We start from the raw sequence: 14,992 nt of genomic DNA, 5'->3' as shown, positions 1-14,992 counted from the left end.
AGTAAAGCAAGTATGATATCATGCTTAATTGCGATGCACGACTATTTAAGGTATACCTTCATCGCAAAGTGGCAGTCGTTTCAAGATGCTCCATGCTTGGACTGAGTGCTTCTTTTTCCGATTATTTTGAATCATGGGGTCCATTTTATGATCTTACTTATATAAAAGATTTCCGCTTAAGCCGATGTTAGGTGGCTCCAGAGTTGCGACATGCTATACCTGTCATGGACAGATTACAAATTGATTCTAATTACAATTTGACCGGTTGCATTGTGATTTCCTAAAGAATCTGTTTCTAGAGCAACCATTAAACGTCGTGTTGCCGTCGTTTGAGGTCCATCCGTTCTTTAGCTCTGACAGTGTAAAAAGCACGTAACGAGAGATGAAAGTTTTCGAAATTTTACCTAACTGCATCACTGAATTTTTATGAAGTATCTTGAATGCATATGTATACACGCAAACAATACTAGGGACTATTAAGTTAGAGCCTCATTCAGTTCATTATTCTACTCAACTATGCCTCGTATTACATGCAGCGATCAGTAAAAAAGGTTTTCAAAAGCATCCTATACCTCTATCATTCAGGTAGAAAATCTACATTGCATAAATATTATATCAAAGTATTTCTGCACGCGTAAATATACTTAAAGGCTCGTAATGCTTTTGTTTAAATGTGGCTGCCACATTTTCCGTTAGTAACATAAAATGCATTAATTTCTTGTTAAATATCATTTCAAGTAAAGCATTTCTCTGGTATTTGTCAAAGGTTTGAATAAGAACCTAACAGAAAGTTTTATTGAATCAACTGTTTTTTTATTATCTCCCTTTATGACTTTGATTTTAGAAGTTCATGCACAGTATTAAAAGAAACTGTTTTCTAACCGTGTTTTATGCTAAACAGACATCTGTTTCATCTGTTTTTGACATTAAATTTAAAGTCTTATAGAACTTTAACAACGACTGGAATTTTGCTGTTATCTCTACAAAAAATCACATATCATTTTTCCCTTGTTGAACGTTCCGGGACTTTGACCAGCATCTGATGGATGAGTATGGCTGCAATGGTACATTTTTCAATCTATGGAAAGTGCAACACCCTTCACGCTCCTAATCACAAGCTTAAGCGAACTCTGTTACAATGTTATTGAATGCACTTCGTGATCCCAAAAGACGAGACAATATTACAATATTGAATCTAAGAACGAGGATATATTTTATCGCCACCTTACAACACTAATGATTGTTGTTGTGATTGTTAAAAATTCTAAAAGAAGGCAACTCCGATCTTATTGTAATGCGGGGAATAAAAGACGAATTTTTTAAAAATAATCATAACATATACACTGTTTAATCTATTACAACAATTTTAAAGATAATTTCATTACTTCTGTAACTGTAATACTTTACTATCCAGATTACTATCCAGTAAGCGCCCCTTTTAACAGTATATGGTACTGTCTAAATTGAAAGATGGATAAGTTCATTATAGAAATTTAGCAGAGTAAGGGTTAAACAAAATCTAGCTCGATGTATAAAACTATGACTGTATCGTTATGGTAATTAATAAGAAGAGTTTTAATTTATTTGATCTATTTTCCAAACCTGAAATCATATTCGTTTTCTTTAAAGTAGTTAGACTATAGTAAAGGCGAGAGTAATCTAGGGGTCAGCAATTTTAGATAAAGTATGCGAAATGCCACGGTGGTATCTATTCGGCGTGCTAATATTTAACATAATTATAAAATGTTACAGGATAGTTTTCCTTAAATATATCTTATATAGTACATGAATACATGTATATACTAGCGCCACTAAGATGGCATGAGAAATTGTCAGCAGTTGACACATCACCCTTTACGGTTTTGCTATATAACACTGACCTCTGTGACAGACTGAGGCTTAGAGATAGGCTGGGGGAGCACCTTAGCTAGGCAGCGTTTTACAACGTTATTAACGTTCCACTTATTTGTCTCAATTTCTGACGCGAACTGAGCCGCACCATGAGAAAACCAACATAGTGCATTTGCGACCAACATAGACATCCGCGCAGTCTGGTCAGGACACTATGCTGTTCGCTTTCAGAGCTTATTGCACTAAGAGAAACTGTTGGCTTCAAGTTTTAAGTTTATTTTGAAGTCAAGGCCCTCTTGCGCATCTGTCATAAAAATTACATACAATATAATACATGTATATAACAACATGGCAAATTAAACAATATGTCATTATTGGTTGTTGTGAACAATGTATAAGAAGGATGAGAAATGATATTTAGGAAGTGGACAACGGGATCACAATTGGTAAGCTATAAACCCTCTAAATAATCTACAAGCCCAAGAAGAACAAGCAAACCCTCGGTAATTACCAAGTTTGATTACGGGTCCATCACCCCAAAACTAGCAAAATATCTAAAACTAGACATTATATATTAACAAATGACTGTCAGTTTAACTGCACCCAAATAATCCTGAGCCGCCCAAGAAGCGGACAGCATGGATCCTGACCAGACTGCGCGGATGCACAGGCTGGTCTGGATCCATTCTGGTCGAAAATGCACTATGTTGGTTTTCTCATGGCGCGGCTCATTTATTAAAGGACCATTTAGTTTGTAAATATGAAAGTTAATAGTGGGTACAGCTTTTACTTGATAGGCCACAAATATGTTTTGACTTTCTAATGCTTTTCATTTCGCTGCGCTCCGTTACTGCAAAATTTTATTCCATAAGGGGGTTAATATTAAATTATCTGTTACCAACTGAATTCATGCCATGTTCGCTGTTGACATAATAGTAAGTAATGAGGGTTTTGAATTTAAAAAATGAAATTAACGTCATTACTTAGCAAAAATATAAAATGTATCATTTATTAGCGAAAATCGTACTATTAGTTTTGACTGCTCCAAAAAACAAAATTCCCGAAAATATACGGTTACAGAATATGGCATGTGTCAAAATAAATTTTCAGATCAGTGTGAGGATTGCCCCGAATTTTTTTAATCTTGTGGACGACACTGAATGTCCTATTGCCGCCAACGCCAAGCTGCACGTCTGTTACATAACGGTGTTCCGTTTGGACAATCGCGACTTTCTATTTAATACTAAACCGCGATGCACGATGGTACGATGACGAAAACGCGATGGCGCGATGGCACGATGATGAAACAACGATGGTAAAAACGCGATGGCATGATGGTAAAAACGCGATGGTACGACGGTGAAAACGCGATGGCACGATGATGAAAACACGATGGTGCGATGGTGAAAATGCGATGATACGATGATGAAAACGCGATATTACATCGGCATTTCACCATCGTACCGTCGCGATATCATCATCGTGCCATCGCGTTTTCACTAAATAGAAAAATGGCGCGAAAAAAATGGTAGCATAATAGCGGATACAAATAGTCCTCATTTTTTTTTTTTTTTTTTTTTTTTGCTTTGTAGAGCTATTTTCCTTACTTTCTTTGAATATTTTTACTAAAATCACATGAGAGATCTATGCTTGACATGTAGGTAGCATTTTCATAATGAAATAACAACATGACAGAATTGTTAATGGAAACTTAGATCATATACTACCAGTATAATTTGGGGTCTCATTTTTTGCAGTTTGTGTGTCTGACTGAAATTATTTTTTTTGCATCAAACATGACCCCCACTTTTCTTTTGATTTTTTAGCACTGCGGATGTGTGCTGCGCCCATTGGAAATAGGTCAGTTTTATATAGAATAAAGAACAACAAATTAACCTTCAACTTTGTTTGCTGGGGTGGGGGCGGTAGTATCAATACTCATTTTCCTAGACTGAATAGTTTTAACCATTGATCCCGTCATTTACTACTTCCCCGCGCCGACAAATTTATCTGACCCCTGACTTTCTTGTAGTTTTATAATTCTTTATATTATAGTTTTTTCTTTTGTGTCCAATACGGACATTCAAACAATAGCACCGGCGGAACCGAGACACAGTTCCGCTGATGACGTTCACGAAACTTAGCAACGAAATGAACATGTCATGACTTTATATAGCCAGACTTAAAAAACTGTCAAAAGAGTCCCAAACTTCCCTTAAAAATAATCTTTTCTATAAGCTGAATAAACAAGTTAATAAATGGTTCAAAGTAATCATTTTATATAAATGTTCTTTTCTATATGTACGCCTGTAAAAGAAGTATTACAAAATATTATTACCTCCCTTTAATTTAATCCCACGCGACGCAACACAATTTTGCCTAGGCAATCTAGGTTCGATTACCCACACAAATAGATTCATATTTTTCTTGAAGAGGCATTTTAGTTAGGATCAAAAACGCATGTTCTAATCTTCATAATATGCCCAAATTCCAGTTTGAAAGAAATATCATGTTTATCTAAAATCTTAACAAGATTAAACTGAATTGGAACGAGACCGCTTCCGTATAACATATGGAAATGAGATAGCAAACACATTATTATTTTTGATATCGCTAGCAATAAAGACTGCAGTGAAACGTATACAGTATAATACTGTGTAGGTAAAATAATTGTTTTTTTAATACCGCATTAGTTCTCGTTTTGTCCCAGTGGAACATTCAAAATTATACCCGTGAAACCGAGCTATAGATTCACTGATAACGTTAATTTCGAAGAAACTTGGTAACACAACGGCTCATGATGGAAGCTATATAGCCGATCTTGACATACTTTCGAATGCCTTTCAAAACATCCTTAAAATTATCTAATTTCATAGATCAAATATATCAAAGCATTTGACTGTAGAAATTTAACATTTCTATATATTCAATTTCTAAATGTATGTTTTAAAGACGTTTTACTAAAGTTTATTACATCCCTTTAATTTTCAACCCCACTTTCCGCCAGTTTGCGTGGGAATGCCTTTAAGGTATTAGGCCCCTAATAGTAATGTTTAAAAAATGGCATTTGCTCGGTATATTCTTACAGTTGACCGTGCTTCGCACTTATATGCAAATTTTTAAAAACTTTTACCGTGCCGTTTTTTTATAAATTTTGTGTAATTTATGGTATTTCCTAAAGCTCAAGTAGAGACAAATTTCAAAGTGGTGGCCTTTATCCAAAACGTTTTCAGAGAATTTATTATTCCATTACTTTTTATGAAAGAAACATCAAACTATTAGTAAACAATCATAAAACTTAAAATAAAAACTATCAATATCATTTTTTCTAGGGTGCCTCGAGTAAACGGATTAAATCAGACAGAATTCCAACTCCAATATTGAAAAATTATGGTCGAATCCTGCGGGTCTGTTTTGAATTTTGCTCACTTCATTCAAAAATAACCTTGGGGCAGACGTAAAACCTACCTATATTTCTTCCACAATATGTAATCTAAAGAATGAAGGCAAAATAGAGAACTTTTACCGCATGTAACTCAGTATTTTTAAAGATGTCTAACTCTACCCCTTCTGTTTTAGAGGTAAATTCACTTTTAACAGCAAGAAATCGCATATCAAATGATTTTTTTTCCATTTTTGTACAATAAATCAATAACAAGTCTTGAAAGAAGTAAAAACTTACTAGAAAAAAAGGAAAACAATGAAAAAAATTTGGTCCCAGTAGGGCTTGAACCTACGCCCCCATGAAAATTGCTGTCAAAGTAGGTTTATCGTAGGAATTGAATACTCTTCAAAAAGGAGGTACTCTATTATGGGCCTAATACCTTAAGTTAATTTTCAGGTTAATTTCTGGTGTGGTTTAGCCTAATAGAGATTATATAGAGGATATTACATGGGTGTCTTTTCATATTGAATTTATTAAACGAGTTGAATAAAATAATAAAATGCGAGGCTCTGCCGAGCATTTTATCAATTTTATTCAACGATGGAAATTTTATTCAATGTGGAAAGTCACAAATGTAATATTCTTTTTATCACGTTAGTTTTTTCTTGAGAAATATCAAAAATTCTACATTCCTTTACTATATAAACAAGTCAATTTCTGTATATTTGATGTAAGTAGAGAGGTTAAAAAGTAATCTTTTTTTAACACGAAAATAGCAAATATCTTATATTTGGGAACAGGAGTGAAAGAATTTGTATTATAACTTTGACTCATAATCCCCCCATTTGCCTCATCAGAATGTTGTTTTCTTTTCCTTATGTTGTTGTCCCAATGGAACATTCAAAGTTACATCGGTAGACCGAGACTCGGCCTTACCGATTTTCGTTATCTTCAAACTTGGTAACATGAATGTGCACAGCGGCCTCTATATAGCCAACCTTAAAATAATTTTGGTTGAGTTTATAAACTCTCTTAAAGCTATCTTGATTTACAGATAAGGTATATCAAAGTAATTGACGGCTACTGTAATTATATCTATATATTTGGTATATGAATATGTCTTTTAAAGGAGTTTTACTAAAGTTTATTACCTCCCTTTAGTTTTCATAATTTTGCTTATAAATATTAATAATAATACATTTATATATTTTATTTTCTGAAACCAGAATGTACGTGACACGCAGTATTACCTAGTGGTACTGTAGCCTTCCTCTGTGTGCAAAAGATATCTCGAAATCACAATTGGTTCCACACACGGGGGCACTTTATTTTAATATTTCAACCTAAAGCTTCGAAAAATGTATTCTTTCAGTCCGGATGTGAATCACAACTGATTACGCTTGTTTCCAGACCCTGGACGTAATAACATACAGTCAAACCTGTGCTAAAGACCACCTCTGAACAGAGACCACCTGACTGTAAAGACCACATGTTTTGCGTCCCATTTTTACATCTACAGTGTATTTTAACCTGTGAATATAGACCTCCTCCTAATAAAGACCACATTTTGGCGCTCCCAAGGCTGGTCTTTAGAGACAGGTTTGACTGTATTTCAAAGAAATGGAAGTCCAGTTATACTTAACAAGCTGCTGTATACTAATTCCTAACGGCAAGATCAATTAAAGTGCGCCCATTGGTGGCTGGACATGTTATATGGTATTTCTGATGAACAGTATAAAGTAAGGTTTCTTTTGTGGTGATTTATTACAGCTTTCTGCAATTTCTTAACCAGCACAACAAACGGGAAGTGAATCGGTCAACATTCAGACATTTTATGATGTGTTTATACCTCTAAAAATGGCCAAAAAATTATGTTATGCAGGAACTTTTTATAAATGCTTACAATTCAAAGACGCCTCAGTTGTAAATCTTGGTCAAAACAACGCCAATTTTGGTCTTTGGTTATTCAGTTACTGTCACAGGAAAACCAGAATATGCAAAAACCTGGGAAGTAACAGAATAAAAAAATACAGCGCTTAAAGCATATTGTGCGATGCGTATACAAAACGTTCTCTCAATGTAGACGTTTTATGGTGGTATCTATCGGTTGACATGTAATCTTTATGAAAATTTGCAATGTATTATAATGTAGCACACAAACCGACGTTGAAGAATGTCAGTGGTTTTGAAGGTCTATATACACATATTACTGAGACATTTGGTGTTAAAACCAGCAGTCGGGCTGTCCACAAAAATGGTGTAGGGCACGGTCCCCATGAAGATTTCCTACTTCCAGTGAGGCTTGAGTATTTATATTTTACCGGTGTAAATATGTCTTTGAATGATAATTATAGGGTACATAACATTTACACTTTCTGGTTTTGTATACCTGTGATGAAGCGGTTCAAAGTAATTTGTGTAGGACACGGCCCCCTGTAGGACACGGCCCCACAAAAATCAGATTTTTTCAATATGTTAACCACTTCATCCTAAAATATCATAAGTTTCATTTTGGTGACATGTAGCATAATAAAATAGACATTAAAGATTGTTACCTAATCAATATTACAATAAATAAATGTGTTTTATTCAAAATTCTTCAAATTGAATATTGTAGACAGAACTGTAATTATAAAAGCATAAATATCATATATACATTACTAAGAAATATACACAATAAAACGCCACGCATAAAAACTTTCACCAGTTATTTACGAGATGTCCTCAAGTCAGGGTTTAGATAGCAATTTCATTAATCGATCAAAATATTAGCCTAAAGTTACTTAAATAGGCAGCCATGGACTTAGACTGGCTCCCGTCGCTATGTTTGTTCTTATTTACATATTTCAGTTTTCTTCATTAAGAGGGAAGTAACTCCAGAAGGTTGTTTCTACTTTGACATTTTTATTGCCCCTGGCTTCAAATATAGGTGTATCAGATAAAACTGTGCTATTTTAGAGGCTTAAAAGTTTCCTATAAAATGTTTCCAGTACCAGTATAAAAAATAACCATGCATCCAGGGAGCCAGGCTACCATGGACTTGCACCATCATGTAACATAGGTAGAACATTAAAGTTTCAGTACACATGAACATATCGTTCATATAAATTTCATTCGAACATGATTTTAAACAATTTACTTATTGTAACATTTATGCATATACAAAATCTAGTATCAATTTTACCATAATTTGTTATAAAAAAAACGAATGAAGTACTCTAGTGCCCTTTGATGATATTAGTGTGTAGGACACGGCCCCTTGTTGTAGTAGGTGTAAACAAGTCAAAATTTCGATACTTTGTGGATACTTTGTGCTATTCCAACTACATGCCCTGATGTATAACACATATAGAGTATAAAAAATATAAATAACTTTCATTTCCTGCTACTTCCTAAAATGGCATATTTTAGGATATGCGCGCACTTTATTGCGACTGTGCCGTAAACTTTGTTGTACCCAAGGAACAACATTCAAATGTTTATCAGTGTAACTGAGACAACGTTTCACTGATTTCGTTATCTTCAAACTTTCAAAGTTATTGCGAGCACAACGGTTAATATATATCCAATCTTTGAATACACACCGATGCCTTTTTCAAATTCCCTAAAAATTATTTTATTCTATAGCTTAAATATCTTAAAACATAAGACTTTAAATTTTTAAATTTCTATATATTTGGTTTCAGAATATGTATTTAAGAGGAGAATAACTAAAATTTATTACCTCCCTTTAATTTTTACGCCATGAGTTTGCTGATATTAAAACTAGGTTATTTTATTTTTGGTATAATTTTGAGAAGTTTGTGGTAGAGATCTGCATAAGTAAGCCGACGTGAAGATGGACCGTTAATAAGCGACCCAGATCTTCTCAAATTTTCAGATACACATGTAGATCTACTAGATTTTTTTTTGACATTAGGTTGTCCACCATTGGTCGCCATCATCAAGTGATTTGATAACTCGAGATCTCTAGAAGTCAGAATTTTGAACACTTGAACAGAATGTTTTCTTATTTTCAATAAACTCACAGTAAAAATGAAATTGACGCTGGTTTATTTGGGGTCAAAATGAGGTCACCCAGGCCCCGTTCAAGGGCCGGCCGAGGGGGCACGTGCCCCGCACCCCGCCCCCCCATTCCCCCCCGACCCCAACCCCAGTTGGCTGAGAAGTGACCTATACCCATCAAAGAGCACCCTACTATTATACTATTATGTTTTCTCAAAATTTAACCCCAGAAACGCCCCAGAGGCTACCATTTTTACCTGTATTTCAAAATGTTTCAGGAGGAGAGTTACCATCAATAGGGGAGTAAAACCTCTATTACCTCAAAATCTAGACTTAAAAATGTACCAGAGGCCACCATTTTATGCCTATATTTTTAAAATTTTCCAGGGGGTTAGCCCCCTGACCCCCACCCCCAATATGAGGGATATGAGGGGAGTACAATGACATCCACTAATAAATGCACCAGAGGACACTATTTTATACCTAAAATCCAGGGGAAGAACCGCCCCCACCTCGCCGACATGGGTGAAGGCACCCCTTCAATACCTCGCTATGCGCATAGACTAGTGCCCCCATCCCCCCACCCCCCACCCCCGGTCAAAAATTTCTGGATCCGGGCCTGTCACTTGGGTTCATTGTAAAGTATAGGAAGCCCGATCGACCTTTTTTTCTTCATGAAAAAATGGCAGAACCATACATCTAAGAGAATGGTTCCAGAACTAAGGAATAAGGGTGGGGGCACCAGTTACGAACAAAGGCGTCACCTGTGATGTGTATAGAGAAGAAAGGGGGTAGGAAGAGGGAGGGGAAGAGGGGGGTTAGGCTCTGTCCGTATTCGGGAGAAGAATGGGGTCTCCTCTCTGGAAGTGTTTGATGTTACATGTATCAAATGGTGGCCCCTGGCATATTGTATGTTTGTTGTTCTGTACAGTACTGTCACGCTGTGCTGTGCTGTCTGTCTGGTCTGTCCGTCAGTCGCCTCAAAAACATGGAAGTTTGTCAAAATGTGACACTCAGAAATCTTCATGGTTCATGTCCTCAAGTAGAAATGTATACTCATTCAAGTAATGTTAATCATGTAGCATTAGCAACAGTTAATTAGGCCAATAGGTCAAAGTCAAGGTCAGACAACGCCATATATGAAATCAGTATGCAAAACTTTACACATTAGTCAAACTTCATTGCTGTAGTTTTGAAAATAAAATAAGAAAGCACGACAAAGGGTGTCAAGGCGGTTGAAATCTGTATGCAAAACTATGCACAGGATAGGTGTCAGACAAAGACATTATTCAAGTAAATTTTTTATCCCAGGGTCGGGCGAAATTTGACCCGAGAACACGTGAACATATATTGTAACACTGAGGCCACAAGAATCTTATTCATTTAGTTTAAACATATTTATTGCATGGATTCCACAAATAACAATGATACAATAACCATGCATATGGTCATATGGTTCGTGAACCGTGGTAAATCAGACGATAAACCACGTGAAGGCCTTTGACTCTATACAAAGAGAAACAACACAAAACAAATTCCCATGCCATTTTTATTGAAATTAATAATGTTTCATTCTCCTTAATCATGTACATAAATTATCTGTAACAACGGTCTAAGACGAATAACGTTAAGGAAGTTAATTTATATAAAAAGAAAAAAAAATCAATGCGACAAAATCAATATTTCATTATACCTAAAAATGTAAAGCGTGTAAGGAAAGTTTGTTCCTATTTGAAAAGTAAATCAGCATAGCAAAAGTTTGGAAAGCAGGAAATAATGTAGTTTTCAGTAGGCCTAATATTGAAAGTTTGTATGCAGATGTAATTCTTATGTAGGAACTTGGTTACTGTAAGATTTCCTTATTTAAGATAAAATTCTATGTACTAAGTTCAGAAATTTTGCAGAACTTTTGAAAATAGACAAGAATTTCTTCTTTCATTGCTTTTAGCACAAGCTTTTATCAGATCTTGAATTTATTATTTGTACTTTGCAAATGCAACTACTATAATATGAAATAAAACAAATAACTTCAAAATATATTGCAACATAATTTTTTTATTATGTGTATAGGTAAGTATGGAAAAATGCCTTTTTCTATAACAAAAGTATGAAATAGGGCAATTTTTCACCGAATGCCGTTCATCTCAACCTATCCAATCGCAAAGCCCATAGCATAGGCATTAGTATTCTTTCTGTGAAAGCCCCATCTGATTCTGGGACGATCTGTGTATGAAAAGAATTGGAACCACTTGCCTTACCCTTGCACGATCGTAAGAGGCGACTAATAGGGTCTTAACACTTGGTTTTGCTGTAACTCTGTGATTCCAGCAGGTACGCAAATTTTGATTCCATACCTTATGTTTTTATTTCAATGTAAATGAGATGTGAAACCAAAATTTGTAGTCCTGTTTGGCGCCATATAACATATACTGTGTTGGTGCGCCGTAAAACCCAAATAAATAAATCAACTTTCAGTGAAAGGTACATACCAAAGGTATAACGTCTCAGTTATAGAATAGAGCTTAACCAGAACGAACTTTCTTTACACCTTTTACATATCTGTAACATATCTGTAACCATGTTCTAAGATGTCAATTTATATATAGAAATCAAAGCCTTGAAATGTCTGATGGTTTCGGGTTTTTGGTAGATTTATTTTCTGTTTAAATGCTAGTCTATATGAATATACATGAATGAGAAACAAATACAAATTTAATGTGCCTAATATCTAAGATGAACTCTGCCTGACCCAGCTTGTGATGTAACCATGGGTTGGAATACCTTATCATTGATAGATCTTATATAATCTAAATGGTCAGTGCGAGTGGATACGGATTAAATAAGAACTGTCGTTCATTGATAATTCATCCGCATTGTTCATGAATGGGACTATTTTGTGTAGCACATGAACATCCTTTAGATGTGATTCGGAATCAAATAAAGATGCTATGATTGTCAGAAATACACTTTAACTTTGGTAGTGGGATAAACCCGCAACCAAAAAATGAACAAATCAGCGCTACAACGCCAGTTTATTGAAGCTGATTTTTCAGTATCCCTAATTATGTACATAAATTATCTGTAACGGTTACCATGTTCTAGGATCCATCATGACAATGAAGTGAATTTATGTTAAAAGGTTAAACAAATCAATATGATTACGTCAGTTTGTTTTAAACTTATATTTTATTATCCGTAATAATGTACATATCTTTAATATATTCAAAGATGGATAATTATTATAAGGAAGTCAATTTATGTAAAAGAAAATAATAATAATAAACAAATCAATGTTTCAATGCCAGTTTATTGAAAATACATAATTGAGCCGTGCCATGAGAAAACCAACATAGTGGGTTTGCGAACAGCATTGATCAAGACCAGCCTGCGCATCCGCGCAATCTGATCAGGATCCATGCTGTTCACTAACAGTTTCTCCAATTCCAATAGGCTTTAAAAGCGACCAGCATGGATCCTAACCAGACTGCGCGGATGCAAACCCGCTATGTTGGTTTTCTCATGGCACGGCTCATATCTGTAACCATGTTTTAAGATGAATAAAGACAAAGAAAGTCAAATTATGTTAAACAGATGAAACAAATCAGTGTTACAACGGAAGATTGTTTGAACTAATATTTCATTATCCCGGATTATGTACATAAATTATCTATAACAATATTTATCTCTAAGATGAAAAATGACTAGGGGAAAACCATCCCCTAGCAAAATAACCTTTTTTGATGACACATTCAAATTATTGACTATGATTAGCTAATATTGTCACTCGGCGAATCTTTTTTTATTTCTACTATAAATGGAAAAAAATCTGAATTTCTGTTCTACTTTTAAATGTTAACTTTGTATCAAAATTAATGAAGCAACAATTTGGTCATATGGTAGAGATTTCGAAAAGGACAAACATTTGCAAGGTGCACATACATTAAGGTAACCGTTGAGGACCCGTAATGACTCTCGGCAATTTCCGGGTTATTACGTATCATCATTGGCATTCTTCGGGCGCAAATATATCTCTTTCCGTAAAAATCGGAAAATGCCGAAATCGCACGCGGAGATGACGTAATTTGCCGATTCTTATTCCGGGTTTACGACCTTTACTTCTGTTTGAGTCAGCAGGTATGTAGAACGGCTTTTCCGTCAACATCTTTTTAATATTTGCATTAACTATTTAAAACTTCTTTCACGTCGGTTAACAACCAAACATTTACAGTGATGGCTGTTAGAAATTGCGCAAAAAAAATAAATAAAAAGATATTTATACAATTTTTTAACTGAACAAACTTTCCCAGGGCTATCTTCGTTATCATGAAAAGAACAAACACAGTTTCCCATAAATTGATGACATTGACAATAGTAAATACCGTTTCAAAAACGTCTGATGAAAACCTCCATTTTGCTTTGTAAAAAGGGTATTGTATCAATATTTTCTGAAAGTTTCTAAACTGATTGACAAAAGGTGAATCACGCATCAAGTAAACTCTATAGACATGCTTTTCTGCAGAAGGCCGATTTCCAATGTTGTAAAGAACTGAACACGATCCAATCGCTTTCACAAATCTTGTATTTTGTTATATATAGGGGTATACAAGTATATAAGAAATAACACATTACTTATCATTCTAGCGTGTAACTAGCGTCTACATATGGAACGGTCCATACTTATCAACATTTAAACTTAGACTAAGACCTAAGAATGGCAAATCTGCAAGTTGCCATAACTTTGTCTGTAATCAATTCCGGCTGCTGCAATTTTGCTGAGCCATCATTGGTGGCATATTGAAGATTTCGATTTCTGCAGTTTCCTTGCAATCTATGCCTATTTGACGATGCCAGAGCGAAATGAATATTTATCATTTTGAAGCCTAAATCTAAGTTCCAGACTTTAAAAGTCGATGAATAATCCTTTAAATCTAAATATTTTATCATATAGCTCGAATTTTGAATCATTAATCCGTAGTAATAATCGGAATTTCCGTTCATTTACGTATCCTCCGAAAATAAGTCACGTGAACGCCCGAAGAATGTCGAAACGCTAAACGAGAACACGTAACCGAATGTGATCACGTGCCCAAGGCCTTAAGTAAATCTAGTGTTGGTAATAGCAAATTTACTCTGACCTGGTCAATTATTGCTTAAGATATTAACATATTCAAGAGATATTTAAGGCTGAATTATTAAGAAAAATGATGTAATAAAATTGATGCCTAATAAAGTGTACTCAAAGTTTTAACATTCAAGGTAAACCGCTGCTAATTATCATATATCAGTTTTGCTGAACTGTGTATTAAATGAAAACATCGGCTGCTCTTCAGATACGCCCACCCTTACTTTCAACAGAAACATCACTTAGAAAGGTGCAATATAAAATATAACAAGAGCACCGCCTACGGGTGACATCGGATAGTGCTGGACAGCATGTAAGAAATGAGTTACAGTTCAGAAATTCCAAGTACAAAAAGGACCGTAATTCTGACACAGTGCATTTTGGAGTTATAGTTCTTGGCCTACAGAGTCACCTAATGATGATGAACAAGTGTGTAAAGTTTCAAAGCTGTAGCTCTTATAGGTTTTTAGAAAAGAAGGGCCTAAACATAAAGTTTAATCAACGCCGACGCCGACGATCAAGTGAGGACAATACCTCGTAGACATTTTTCTCAAAAATCAGATAAGCTAAAAAGGACTTTTTTACCTTTGAATACTTCTTTTATAAAAGAATAAAAATTAACCAGAATC

The sequence above is a fragment of the Mercenaria mercenaria genome, chromosome 19 (assembly GCF_021730395.1).
Source record: "Mercenaria mercenaria strain notata chromosome 19, MADL_Memer_1, whole genome shotgun sequence".
Classification (NCBI taxonomy): Eukaryota; Metazoa; Mollusca; class Bivalvia; order Venerida; family Veneridae; genus Mercenaria; species Mercenaria mercenaria.
The sequence above is the reverse complement of the archived record's forward strand: the minus strand, read 5'-3'. Positions refer to the sequence as shown.